At 35.5% G+C, this 13,839-nt stretch overlaps 1 protein-coding gene across 1 annotated transcript in view; it reads left to right on the top strand.

Annotated features, from left to right (window-relative positions):
* Positions 1 to 13,839, top strand: part of LOC136039754 (uncharacterized) — a 53,121-nt gene that overhangs the window by 18,271 nt on the left and 21,011 nt on the right. The window contains exon 2 of the mRNA XM_065723604.1: positions 1,038 to 1,168. The gene's annotated coding sequence lies outside the window, so the exon portion shown is untranslated. The remainder of the gene's footprint in view (positions 1 to 1,037; positions 1,169 to 13,839) is intronic.

Below are 13,839 nucleotides of genomic sequence, written 5' to 3'. Positions count from 1 at the left end.
ATTTTTATGAATAAGTTCAGAGGTAATATATGGTAGAGACATCTACCTTACCACCAGAGAATGCAAAGACTACAGTTGCCTAGTCTTCAGTTCCGACGTGATAGAGCTGATCTAATAAACACATCCCACATTCCTAGGAACATTGATAACACCAATCCAACTCAATTCTTCACTTTTACAGAACACAGTAGTACCCGTCAACAGCAACGCAAAATATACCCATCGCGTCCACAGAAAAGTTTAGGCCAAAACTCTTTATCTAGCCGAGTGTGGAAGAATTCTACACAGAAGAATCGGAGACAGTTGCGACTATCACGATCTAGTCTTTCAAAAGTAGTATAGCCTCTATGGATTTCCATACTAGGTCGTATCAGGCTGCATCACGATGACCTGTATGTTTTCATATAGCGTGTTTCAGCGTTGTCATACATTGTTATAACGCTTATTGCGACAAGCTTGGTAAAGCTTACCCCATTTTTGGAATAAATAAATATAAATTAACCCCTGTTTGCAACATTTTTGACACTATTAGGGAGCATATAGTTAACTGCGATACGGAATTTTTGCAATACTGTCCCATGCTTTTGTTTTCCGACTGATGACACACAGTCAAAAGATGTAATAAAAAAAAGCTGTCCAAATTAATTTGTAATGTCTGTCTGAAGGGTCAAGTGTATGCGAAACATTTGCGAAGAATAATAACCTACTTAGAAAAAATATATAAAGTTAAAGAGAGCGAGACAAAAAGGAAAGTAAAAACTAACAATGGCTTCAGTAGCCAGTGTGAAAACAATTAAAGTCAATTAAAAGATTAAACCACATTTGCTCTTTATTAAAAATAACGCCCAATTGTTATTTAATCGTATTGATGAGTTGGACATAGTAGGAGTAATAGCGCCAGTATGTCAGAAGTACAATTGGTTCCCATATGTTATTTCAATTACTTACTTCCTATGAGTTCTTTTTTATTGTGCTATTTTTGAAATGAGGAAATGCGTGATTTATGTCTTCATGTTATGTGGTGTACTTTTTTTCAGAATTTGGTAAGAGTGAAAGTTGAACTAAAATGGGCTTCCGACGTTGATGTGTCAGATATTAAACCTAACTTTTTGGTGATGTTTTGAATGGTTGGTTTATCGTGGTTACTGGACTATATTTACAAAATTTGGTAAGAATGTGCTTTTTACTTTTTCATGCTGTTAAAAAGCCTATTTCTTGTGTGTGTAGGTAATCAAGATGACTTTTATGTCGTATTTCTATTCCTATTTCAGTCTTTTTGTCTTAATCCAAGATTGAGGGTTGACAATCCAATATTACTACAATCCAATTGGCAATAAAAAATGACTATGCAATGTTATAGAAAGATTAATGGAAATGGAATCGAACTGGATTATTACAATTCATTTTTTTATTCTTCTTTTTATATTCTTTCTTTTTGTATGAACTAAAGTTGTAATATTTCCTCTAATATCAGAGATTTAACCCTTTTAAGGTGGGTTCTGAATGGCTGATGTGTGATGGTGGATAATGTTTGCAAAATTTTGGAAGAGCCATATTTGAAAACTTTTTAAGATGTTAAAAAGCATCTCTCCTATATCTGTGTATTTAATCAGGATGATCCATATACCGTATTTCTCATTCAGGTCTCATTTCTGTTTTTATTTATTTTACGGGTTTGGGAATGGCTATACAATAATAATAATAGTTTATTCCAGAAAAAGCCCGTGTCCCATAGGGATTTCACAGAACAAAAACAAACAACAAATTAAACTAAAATAAATTAATACTGTTTAAAGAAAACGCTCACGATGTGTCACTGCAATCCTGACAAATCTTGCTATCCTTTTAATACTCAGGAAATTTGTCTCTTTCATTCTACCTATCATCCATACCTCATTCAATTTTTCTTTACCATGCATCTCTCGCCTCCATTCATTCAGTTCGACACATTCACACAAAAAATGTAGCAAACTTTCATCCTGAGATCCACACATAGGACAAGCAATAGATTCTACGTTCTCCCATTTCCTCCCTTGATACTTTTTTTTCTCACCAATCAAAAATCCATTTCCCCTCCAATCTTCTCTACTTAACCCAACCTTCCAAAATACTTCCTCCCCCAACTACCCTTTATCTGTCTAAAAATTTAACGACCCTGAACGATCCAGACTTGCCCACCATATCTGGCTTTCTTGGTTCTTCAACCTCTCTTGTACATCCCTTGGTACTATTTCCTCCATACCCATAACCCCCTTTCCTTCATTCCACCAATCCCCTAATCCACATATTATGACATTATGTGACATTATATTATGACATATTAATATTGAGACAATCAATTCGCATTAGAGTATGATTATGGGATATTACGGAAAAATAATGAAAACGAAAAAACTGGAATAAGAGTTTGATTAGAATTTCTTTCTACCTTATGCTATATGAAGTGATTTCCAACTACTGATAAGTAGTTGATTAAAACGGGAATTAATGAAAACGGAAAGGAACTGGAACAAAACGTCAATTAGAATGATTTTTATACTTGGGTGTGAACTAATTTTCAACTACTGCTGACGAAAGTTGAAAATTTTAAAGTTGAAAGTTGAAAGACGAAAGTTGAAAGTTGCGCTACTGTTGAGTACAGTCGACGAAAACAGAAATTAATTAAAACGGAAAAGAGCTGTAACAAAACTTTAATTAGATTTTTTTTATTAGAATTCTATTTTTGTATTTATAATTTGGTATGAACTAATTTTCAACTATTGATGAATAGTAATTGATGAAAACGTAACTCAATGAAGAAAATAACTAGAACAAAAGTTTAGTTGGAATTATTTTCTTATGTTCCATTGTTTGGTATGAGCTAATATTAAACTACGGATAACTATGAACTAACGGCGCGTTTCTTACGTAGTTGTATCAGAGCTATAAACCTCTTTTTAATGGTTTTTGATTCATTTATCGTGATGGATTATATATTTAGAAAATTCTGCAGGATTTATTTTTACAATTCTGCAGCCTGTAATAACCATCTTTCCTGTGGATTTTTATGTCCTTGGGGAAATTTAATAACAAATTTCTAATTCGTCTTTCTCAAAAAAATTTATCAAATTTATAAAAAGGGAACACAGCTGGAGCAAACTAATACAAATTTTTTTTTTAAACTTTTGTAGAGACTGCAATACGGTGGTAGGGGTGGAGCTAATATGAAAAAGTAACGCAACTAAAGATTAGGTAAAAATGAAAAATGCAAACGTGTTTTTCTAATTGAAGAGGAACATGGTAGAATAGAGAAGGTATAGTAAATAAAACAAACTATTGTCTAGATGTATAAGAAAGGCTATAAAATAACACAAAACAAAATTATATTTTTTCTGCAGAGAAAGTAATATGAAAAAAATTATTTTACATTGTTTTCTTAAATTAGTAAAAATGAATTATAATCTACCCTAATCTCTGTTAAAAACAAGTCTTACATAACAGCGTTTTCATAAAAACAAAATGTGTATATGGAATCTCCTCTTGTTTTTTCATTAGTTTGAATAAATATTTCTTCTACTACAATTTGTAACTTATCACAAAACCAAGGCCAACACAGCTGTGTTGGCCAACTTACGTCAGCACACCTGCGCATAATCCTCTTCCACCCCACTCTTTTCGAAATTTTGCTCTTTGCTATCTCTCTGATGAATGATGCGTCTAAATATATACTAGAGCAAATGAAGGTACTTGTATGATATAACGACCACAGCTATATCATGCAAGTAACTATGTTAAGAAAACACTTGTTACTTCATAATACGCAGAATAATCAAAGTTAACACATTTTGCATGTAGCCCCACTGTACTGCAACCCCTGATGTGCAAATATATAGCCCAAATTATATATTTCCTATATATGCGTCTCAGTTGTTTCAATTAGTGTACCTGTAAACTGAGTCAACTGTGACGCAACAACAAGTGGAAAAACAAGTTACAATGCATTGAAAGTATTTAATTCGGGCTATATATTTTTATATTGGGGAGGGGGGCAAAACATATTGGGGTTGCCTGCAAAAAATCTTTAACTATGATTCTTCTGTATATTACGATGTAAAAATTGTTTTCTTAACATGGGTACTTGCTGTGATCGCTATATCATACAAGTACCCAAATGATAAATGAACTAAAACACTTTATGAGCAATCATTATTCAGTCAGTAGGTTCTCTTCACTATGTCAGATTATATTTCTAAGCCCCCCCCCCCCGTTCAATAGTTTTTCAGCAGTGATGCTAATACCAGAAACCAGTGAACTTTCACAAAATTTAAGAGAAAATAAAAAATATTTCCATATTGCATGATAAAAAAGCTTATTTTTTCGTAATTTTGAACTTAACCTTTGAACTAAAGAGAAAGTAAAAGGTAATAAAATGGATAAATTGCCATTTCAATATAATGAAGTATGTTCTTTCGCAGAATTATAAAGTTTTCAACGTACCATTGGCAAACTTCATGGTCAAATTTGTTTTTAATTGATAGAAAATAAATGGGTCTCAGAGTATAATATGTTTGAAAGTAATTATTAAAATAACTAAACGCAATAAAAAAAAGAGAACTTGAATACCTTGACAAGTCTTGCTTAGTCGGAAGACCAGAAAAAAGTATCATATTATTAAAGAAGAGAAAATTCCAGAAATATCGTTTAGTTTTAGTTCAGTTTCATATTGAATATAAACATTATAAATTTCATTCATAGATTGCATACCATAGCGATGTGTCCCCCCTTCTAGTGGGGCTAGGTGTAACAAAAACTAAAAACATGTTGATTTTGTTGTTTTTTTAAGTTGGTTTTATTCCAACTTTTGATGAAAATTAGCACAAAAGATTTTGGCAAACCAAAAAAAAAAAATTTAGAAAACTTCAGTATATAGCTTATGGCTATCTTTGGCCTCCATTAGATGGGAGTGGGCCGTAAATGTGACGATGGGGGTTATATTTTTGAAGAACATTAACCATAGGGCTGCATTGCTCTCTTCGGCGTTTTTTTATCGATATTTTTTACCGTCTAACATTTACGTCGCAATACTGTCCCATGCACCTCTAAAAAACGATCGCCAAAACAAACGCTAAGTAAAAAAAACTTAAAGTGTGTTCCGGGCCATAGTGAGGAGTAATGATCGATCAGTTGTCTCTATAATAGCATCATTAGTTAATAATGAAGTAGTGGAGGCTTTAGCACCAGGTAGGGGGAGCCTCGGCCCCCTCCCAGTTTTTCTGACATTAATTTCCTTTTATTTTATATTTTTACATTCCTAAGATTAACTAAAAAATCGTAACTGTAATTTTTTTAAACTACCTTAACAGAAATAACTATTAATGAGAGAACTCAATTGTATAGAAGTACTAGAACATTTCCTTATGAAATTTCATGTCTATGCGTTCTCAACGCGTTAATTTGCATTTATGTTTCATAACCGGTCAACTAGTAAAATAACCTTCCGGGCGAGAGCAAAAATGGAGCGTATTCCCTTCGTGAGGATCAGAGAAAATATTTTTCCCCTCCCTTCAAACAAACAATCGAGTAAACCTCACGTATAAAATTCGTCATTGTTTAATTAAGCCTACTGACAGTATAAAGAAAAATACTCGCTTAGTTTCAGGCAACCCTTGCATAACGTCACACAATTATTTTCAGATCTATTTGTTTATTTGTATCCCTGGAACTGAATTTTTGAAAATTTGTAAGAAATTCTAGCAGCATTTTTATAGGTCTGAGAGGCGGAGAGAGAACCGCTCTTATTTGTGAGTCTAGATTCGATTTTATTTTTACTCTAATTAGTACTTTAGTGTCTGTTGAAACTAGATTGGAAATCTGTGCTGAATCTGTGCTGCTTTCCAAGTTAATATTTCAAATATATAATTTTAATAGTTCACGAACTGACTTTTAAAATTTAAGTTGTAATTTTACAAATATATAACTATTTTTTTAAAAGGTAAGTATATTTTGAAATGTTTTTGACGAATTGAAAATTGTTTTGACTTAATTCAAGGATATTTTTGAATTTAGAAAAAAAACTCAACTATAGTTGAGTAGACAGCATTTATAAACATTCCTGTAGATTTGATAAAATCTATTGTGTTGATGAATTTTATATTTAAATTTGAAAAGCTGACATAGCTTTGAACTTGTAGATGGTAACTCTGATTTTAGGGTTCGGCTTTGTTTTGTCACGCTGGGCCACAATCTGATTAATCAATTTGACTTTCTATATTTTGGGGCAGGATTCTGCTCAGCTTAGCTCTTGGTTTTTTGCCTGTGTACAATAGCAAAAATTGTGATTTTTTTTCAAACGTCGAATATTATAAAATGAAACAATAAACCGAAAATTTGATTACATAAATGAATATCAAGAAAACCCAGATTGTAAATTAGTCGGGCTCAGGACAAAGATAAGTAAATTACTGGTTATTGAAAAAACCAACATTTCAATGTTTTTCCTGAGGGTCAGTTCCATTTTTTAGTGATTAGCTGGCCAACCTTGAAAAACACTCTTAAAAGGGATACTGGTGGCGGGCACGGACATTAATTTCGCGGCAACCTCGTATTTATATTTCCGACACCCATATTACGAGACATGAGTGGAAAAGTTTTTCATACAACTGTAGACTCTCTTTTGAAAACATGTAGAGCCATGATAAACAGCTGCTGGCAAAGCATGCTTGGCTTTGACCAATAAAACCGTTGTGTGAACCCCAAAAACTGGCTTCATTCTGTTTTAGCTGAAACACGGGGACTGCCACGGTATTTGCATCTGCTTATACAGATTGAGCAGCCATCAAGGTCTTGCTATTTTGCTCTCAACTTAGAGAAGATAGTCATGGGAGATATACATTTACTTCTAAAGTGGTTCAAACTAATCGTGACGGTTGTGACCTGAACGAGGCTTACAAACCTAGAAAACATTTTATCCAGCAAAGCCTTTCGGAGTTGCTCAGCAACATTTGTAAGTTCATCCTGACTAAACGTAGTTTGAGAGCAAACTAAGCCAACTTATGGACACAGATAGCATGACGTGCATTAGTAGGTAAGAGTCGATCCATTGAATGTGGTGTTCTTCTTCTTGGCTATTTTTGAATCTTGTATACTACTATTACAAATAATATTTACTGCATTACCCAGCCGCTTGAGTCCAACACTTCTATGTACGCTCCTCTTCCATACCAATATATTAAAAGTCTCCTACTTCATACCCTCCCCAAAAGTTCCCATTTTCCTTATGTAATTCCTTGTGGCATTCTCCATCTCCTTCAGGGAAGACTTAATTTTTGACGTTGGGACAAGGACGATGTTTGGCAAGTTCCGATCTTTCATCCAGAGGACCGGTCCTGGCCATCTCAATCTTTCTCTTATCATTTCCCTATAAATCGGGATAGAACCAAATCTTTCGTACAATTTACAGATTGAAATACGAAATACGATACTAAATTCGTTGGTAATTTCTCTGGAAAACATCAGGCAAACCCTCCGTCTTTCGGAGCGCCCTCACTTCAGAACCATACTTGACCACTGCCATCTGTGTAGATTCCGAAATCCTAATCTTGCTTTGCAGGCTCATATTTAATTCTTTCAAACTATTTTTCAACTGTAAAAGAACGCCCTGGTCTTTGGCTATTCTACTTTTAGAATTTTCAATGCGCCTGTCGTCTTTACTAATATTACTTACGATATCGAGCGAGATCGACGTTCTCGTTACCTATCATCGCCTTCACTTACCCCTAGTTTTAGCCACTTAGTCATTCTACCATTAGTTTTCAAACCACTTCTTGTGCCCTGATTTCTTGAAACACCCCAAAAAGCATTCATTTTGCCACCATTTTTATGTGAGATGCTGAAATAATCAGCACAAACTAAGTCTAAGAGAGTTTTACTTCCTCAATTGATTCATTTTCGCCCATTGTCTTTACTCTACTCCTTATGACAAAGTTCATAAAAATAAATCAATATAAATCAAACAGTTCGTGATAACGAACCCGGCTCAATAGTAACCGAAACTCTAAAAAACAGAATTTTGATACCGATAGTTACATCAAAAGAATCGCATTTTAATACTGATATTAAATATATCAGTTTCATCAAGTTTAGTCTTACCCATCAAAAGTTACAAGCCTGAGAAAATTTGCCTTATTTTTGAAAATGCCTCACCCCCTAAAAGTCATGGAAATTTTTTACTGTTTTAAAAAGTAGACTTTAGAGAAAGAGTTAGCGCAAAGAGCGGGGCGTGAGGAGGCAACAGCCCCTTTCATATACGGAGTACTTTCTGTTCGTTTTAAGTTTTAATGTCGCTCCTTACTTTCAGTTTTTAAAAAAAATTGTTTTTTTTTATTTAAATTTATGGATAAAACGCAACCTTGTTTAACTCCTGATTTACCACCATAGCAACTAGCTTCACTTTCTGCCATAATCGCAGCAGTCTTTTTGTCGTATATAGCACTAATCACTTTAATGTTTATCATTCGTACACTCCACAAGTACAAACTATAGTGAAGGACCTTCACTAGAGTTTCATCGGCTGAATCAAACTCTTGCCCGTAATCTATAAGGATGAGGACTAAAGGGGTTTAATGAACCAGTCTCTTTTCACTTATGTTAGCCTAAGAGCAAAAAATTGGTTGACACATCCTCTCCCCTCCCTAAAACCACACTCTTCTGCTTTTAAAACTATATCTACAGCATCTCTAAGTCTAAAAAGTATCATCATACTAGGTAATTTGCTTCATACAGAAACCAGACTAATGCCTATGTAATTACCCCACTCCCTCCAATCACCTCTCTTATAGAGGAGTTTAATGGGAGTTTTTCTTAAATGGCTTGGTTTTTCCCCTTTTCAGAAACCATAGTCACAATCTTTAGTGGTTTATCTCCAACTTCACAACCACCATATTTAAAAGATTTATTCGCCGCCGTGTCAGCACTTGGAATCTTATAATTCTGTAATCATTTTATTTGCTGGTTGTCATTAACTTTTCTTCACAATATTAATTTACCTTTAGTTCCAAAGTATCAAAAAATTTATTCTATTCCATATCTTTACTTTTAGCTTTCTCACATTTTTGCACATTCTCAAAACGGTCGGGCCATCTCTATTTGACACTTTCCATATCCTAACTGTAGAACGTTCCTATATTTAACTGGGGCAAGTCCAGATTAACACTTCCTAATTTTTAACATACCAGTACAATATTTTACCATTATACCGTCTGATTGCACCATCCAGATCTTCTGTAATTTTGCAAGCATCTTGTATCAATCCTGGCAGTCTTCGGTTTGCGATAACGTAAAAAGGTTAGCCGTTTCACCATCATGTACATGCCGTGTAAACGCATGGGCCCTTTTATGGCCCATGCATACATATAATTTTCAATGATGAATCTTTTCTACTGGATCTTTACTGATAGAAGGCAGAATATCGTTTTCGATATCGATGTTGGGTCCGTTGTATTGAAATCGATATCAAATATAGCTCAGCACTAGTTCAGCTACCGTTGTCTAATAGACTGTCCCAGTCAATGTTGCCAGATGTGCCATAATTATGTGGAAAGTAGAATATTTGTGAAACAAAAGCATCCAAGCGTAATGCTTCCTATGACAACATATTCTAAGTAACTGCAGAACATTAACATCAAAAGACAAATTAGCGGTAAAAAGCTTTAGCATACCCAATACGTCCATATCTATCAAGTAAAATAATTAGAATAGTGGCAATTACGCATTGGCGGTTCTGGGTCCTGGGAGGAGGGGGGGGTAACTCACTCCCCCCAGTTTTTTAATTCCGAAAAAATGGAAAAAAATGACGTATTTTTAACTTACGAAGGGTATCGTGTCTCGGAGCTTTTATTTTAAATTCCAACTGGATACGGTGACATTGGGGGGGATTGAGGGGGGGAACCTAAAATCTTGGAAAACGCTTAGAGTGGAGGGATCGGGATAAAACTTGGTGAGAAAAATAAGCATAACTCCTAGATACGTGATTGACATAAACGGGACGGATCCACTCTCTTTGGGGGAGTGGGGAGGGGGGTGTTAATTCTGAAAAATTAGAAAAATGAGGTATTTTTAACTTACGAAGGAGAGATCGGATCTTAATGAAATTTGATGTTTGGAAGGATAACGTGTCTCAGAGCTCTTATATTAATTTTCAACCTTATCCCGTGAAGGAGATGTTGGGGGGGGGAGCCTAAACTCTTGGAAAATGCTTAGAGTGGAGGGATCGGGATGAAACTTGGTGGGAAAAATAAGCACAAGTCCTAGATACGGGATTGACATATCCGGAACGGATCTGCTCTCTTTGGCGGAGTTGGGGAGGGAGGTTAATTCTAAAAAATTAGAAAAAATCAGGTTTTTTAACTTGCGAAAGTGATCGTATCTTAATGAAATTTCATATTTAGAAGGACCTCGAAACTCAGATCTCTTATTTTTTATCCCGACCAGGTCCATTGTCATTAGGGGGGGGGGGGGGCGACAATCTTGAAAAACGCTTAAAGCGGAGAGATCAGGATGAAACTTGGTGGAAAGAATAAGCACAAGTTCAAGATGGGTGACTGACATAACCGGACCGGACCGGATCCGTTCCTTTTGGTGGAGTTGGGGGGAGGGGGGTAATTCGGGAAAATTAGAAAAAAAGAGGTATTTGTAACTTACAAACGGGTGTGATCAGATCTTAATAAAATTTGATATCTAGAAGGATCTTGTGCTTTATAACTCTCATTTTAAATCCCGGCCATATCCGGTGACATTAAAGGGAGTTGGAGGGGGGAGCCAGAATTCTTGGAAAATGTGAAATCGAGGTATCTTACGAATGGGTGATCGGATCTCAATGAAACTTGATATATAGAAGAATCTTATGTCTCAGATGCTCAATTTTCAATTCGGATTGGATCCGGGGACATAGAGGGTTGGAGGGGGGAAACAGAAATCTTGGAAACCGGAAATCTTGGAAAACGCTTGGAATGGAGATATCGGGATGAAACTTGATGGGAAGAATAAACACAAGTTATAGATACGAGATTGACATAATTGGTACGAATCCGTTTTCTTTGGGGGAGCTGGGGGTCGTTAATTTGGAAAAGTTAGAAAAATTGTGGTATTTTTAACTTAAGAACGGGTGACTGGATCTAAATGAAATTTGATATTTAGAAGGAACTCATGTCTCAGAGCTCTTATTTCAAATCCCGACCAGATCTGTTGGCATTGGGGGGGAGATGGAGGGAGAACCAGAAATCTTGGAAAATGCTTATAAATGTCGTAGATACGTGACTGACGTAACCGGACTGGACCCGCTCTCTTTGGGGGAGTTAGATGGTGGTGCTCAGTGCTTTGGCGAATTTTGTGCTTCTGGACGTGCTAGAACGATGAAAATTGGTAGGCCTGTCAGGGAGCTGTACAAATTGACTTGATAAAGTCGTTTTCCCCGATACGAACATCTGGGGGGCTGAAGGAAGAGGAAAAATTAGAAAAATTGTGGTATTTTTAACTTGCGAGTGGGTGATCGGATCTTAATGGATTTTAATATTTAGAAGGACCTCGTGACTCAGAGCTCTTATTTTAAATCCCAACCGGCATTAAGCCTCTGATTTTCCTTTTAAACCAATCTATTTAGTATTAGAATTTGCTAGAGCTCATGCCATATGAGCTGTTGGCTCTTCAGACCTCGTCACAAGTGCCAGATGAGCTCTTAGCTCTTGTTTGTAAGAAGAAAGAGCACGGATGCAGGTTTTTTTGTTTTTTTTCAGGGGTGATTGTATGGAACCAGTGATCCTAGAATATCGGAAGAAGGCTTATTCGCACTGAAATCGAAAGTTCCAGTGACCGTTTTTAATCGGCCAAAAAAACTGGAGGGCAACTAGCCCCCTTCCATGTCCATTTTTATATCGGACAAGTGATCTTAGAAGACGAGGAGAGGGCTTATTTGACCGGAAATCAAATGCTCTAGTACCCCTTTCAAGTTATTAATCAAATTGGAAGGCTGCTAGCCCCCCTTTTACGCTTTTATTTCCCCAAAGCTATCTGATCACAGTTTCGAGATAACCGTTTGATTCAGTATAGATGAAGGGTCTGGTAACTATGCTTTTGGAGACGACACGACCCCTCCTCCATATTTTTTGGAGACGGGGCTAAAAGCTTAGCAATTTCCTCATTATTCACAAATAGTATTTATTATTTGAAATATGTGTTTTCTTGGGAGATAGAATTTTCTGCAGAGGGGGAATGGGTTTTCCCTGAATAAAATTTCCTTTGGAGAGCGATATTTTTGGGGGAAATCTTTAAAGACTTTAGCATAAAGGATGAAGGGTGGGGAAGTGGCAGCCCCCTAATATACGGAATAATTTCCGTTCGGCTTACTTTTATAATGTTGTTTCTTGCTTTCAGTTTAAAAAAATGTTTTTTTTTTATATTTAACGCATTAGAAGAATCAATTTATTCTGGTGACTCCGAATGTTTAGAATTCAAGTCTACTGTTACTCATCAAAATTATATGCCTCAGGAAACTTGCAGGATCCATGATGTTAGAAAATGTGGGAGATTACCCCCACACAAGGGGTGGAATGTCAATGAAGAGGGCAAAGATGAAACGTGTATTTTCTGTTTGTTTTTAAGCTTGAAAATTAACGAAAAGTGGTGCAAAGTTACACGTCAGCTATCAAAGAAGAGATTCAGTAGATCATTCTGGGTGGAAGAGGGGATGCATGAAGCCCCAAAAAGTGCTAAAAACTCCCAAAATTCTAAGGGCCTTCAGATAAAAATGGAAAGAGATTAGGTAAGAAAAGAATAATTTTCCCTATAAATTGTATTCATTCTTAGGTATATTTTGGACTCTCTCTGAAATAAGGGTTTAGCAGGGTGACCCTTTCCCTCGTATTCACATAAAATTTTCAATTGTAGCATAAAAAGTAATATGCATATGCTCAATCACCCTAACGGAAGAGGGAGTATCTTCCTTAACTAATTTTGGATGTTTCATACCCCTCCTTCTCCCAAGAACAATTTAACGGGATAAACTAGAGTATTTTAAATTGTAAGTAAACATCCAGGGTTGAGGAGGGAGGGTGGCAGCCTGTGTCACACTTAAAAAACCGTAGACTAAACAGTCCGTAATAAGAAAACGAAATTGATGAGTGACCCTTATCAGGAGAAAACTAAACTTTACTTTTGGTTTCAATATTTGTATCCGAATAGACTAATTTACTGCCGATTCTGAATATATAAAATCTAATAATGTTTGAATTGGCTCTCCAAAAGTTATTAGCATGCGAAAATTTAACCTCAATTTTGGAAACGTGTTTTAGTAGTGGTAAATCTTGGTTGTAGAGTCGGAAGCAACATAGTAAAGAATGAACTCTAAATTTTAAGACACATTTGAAACAAATGTCAAGTGAAGAAGAATTGCCATTTGAATCTGATTCAGGAATAGTAACTATCATTTTGATTAAATAAAAATTATTGCGAAAACGAATTTATAAAATTTTTGGAAAATACTGTGAAACACTACAAAAATTGTGTCGTATCGAAATGGAAACTGCACTATTTGAATCATCACAGCTGAAACCCTGTAAAGGAGAAATATAGTCCCCTATCTAAAGCTACAAGGAAGTCACTTTTTTATTTGGGTAGCAGTGAAGTTTCTTTTTTTTTCTTTTTTTTAGTAAAGAACGACATTAAAATTTTAAGTAGACAGAAATTTTGGACTCCCAAAACCTCGATATCTTCATTCGTTTCGCTAATAATTTATCTAGAATACTTATACCTCCAGCAGATTACATAATCTGAATTTAGGAAAGGTTTACCATTCCATTTGAAACCAAA

This window comes from Artemia franciscana, chromosome 20, assembly GCF_032884065.1.
Source record: "Artemia franciscana chromosome 20, ASM3288406v1, whole genome shotgun sequence".
NCBI lineage: Eukaryota > Metazoa > Arthropoda > Branchiopoda > Anostraca > Artemiidae > Artemia > Artemia franciscana.
This window is presented reverse-complemented; position numbering and strand designations above follow the sequence as displayed.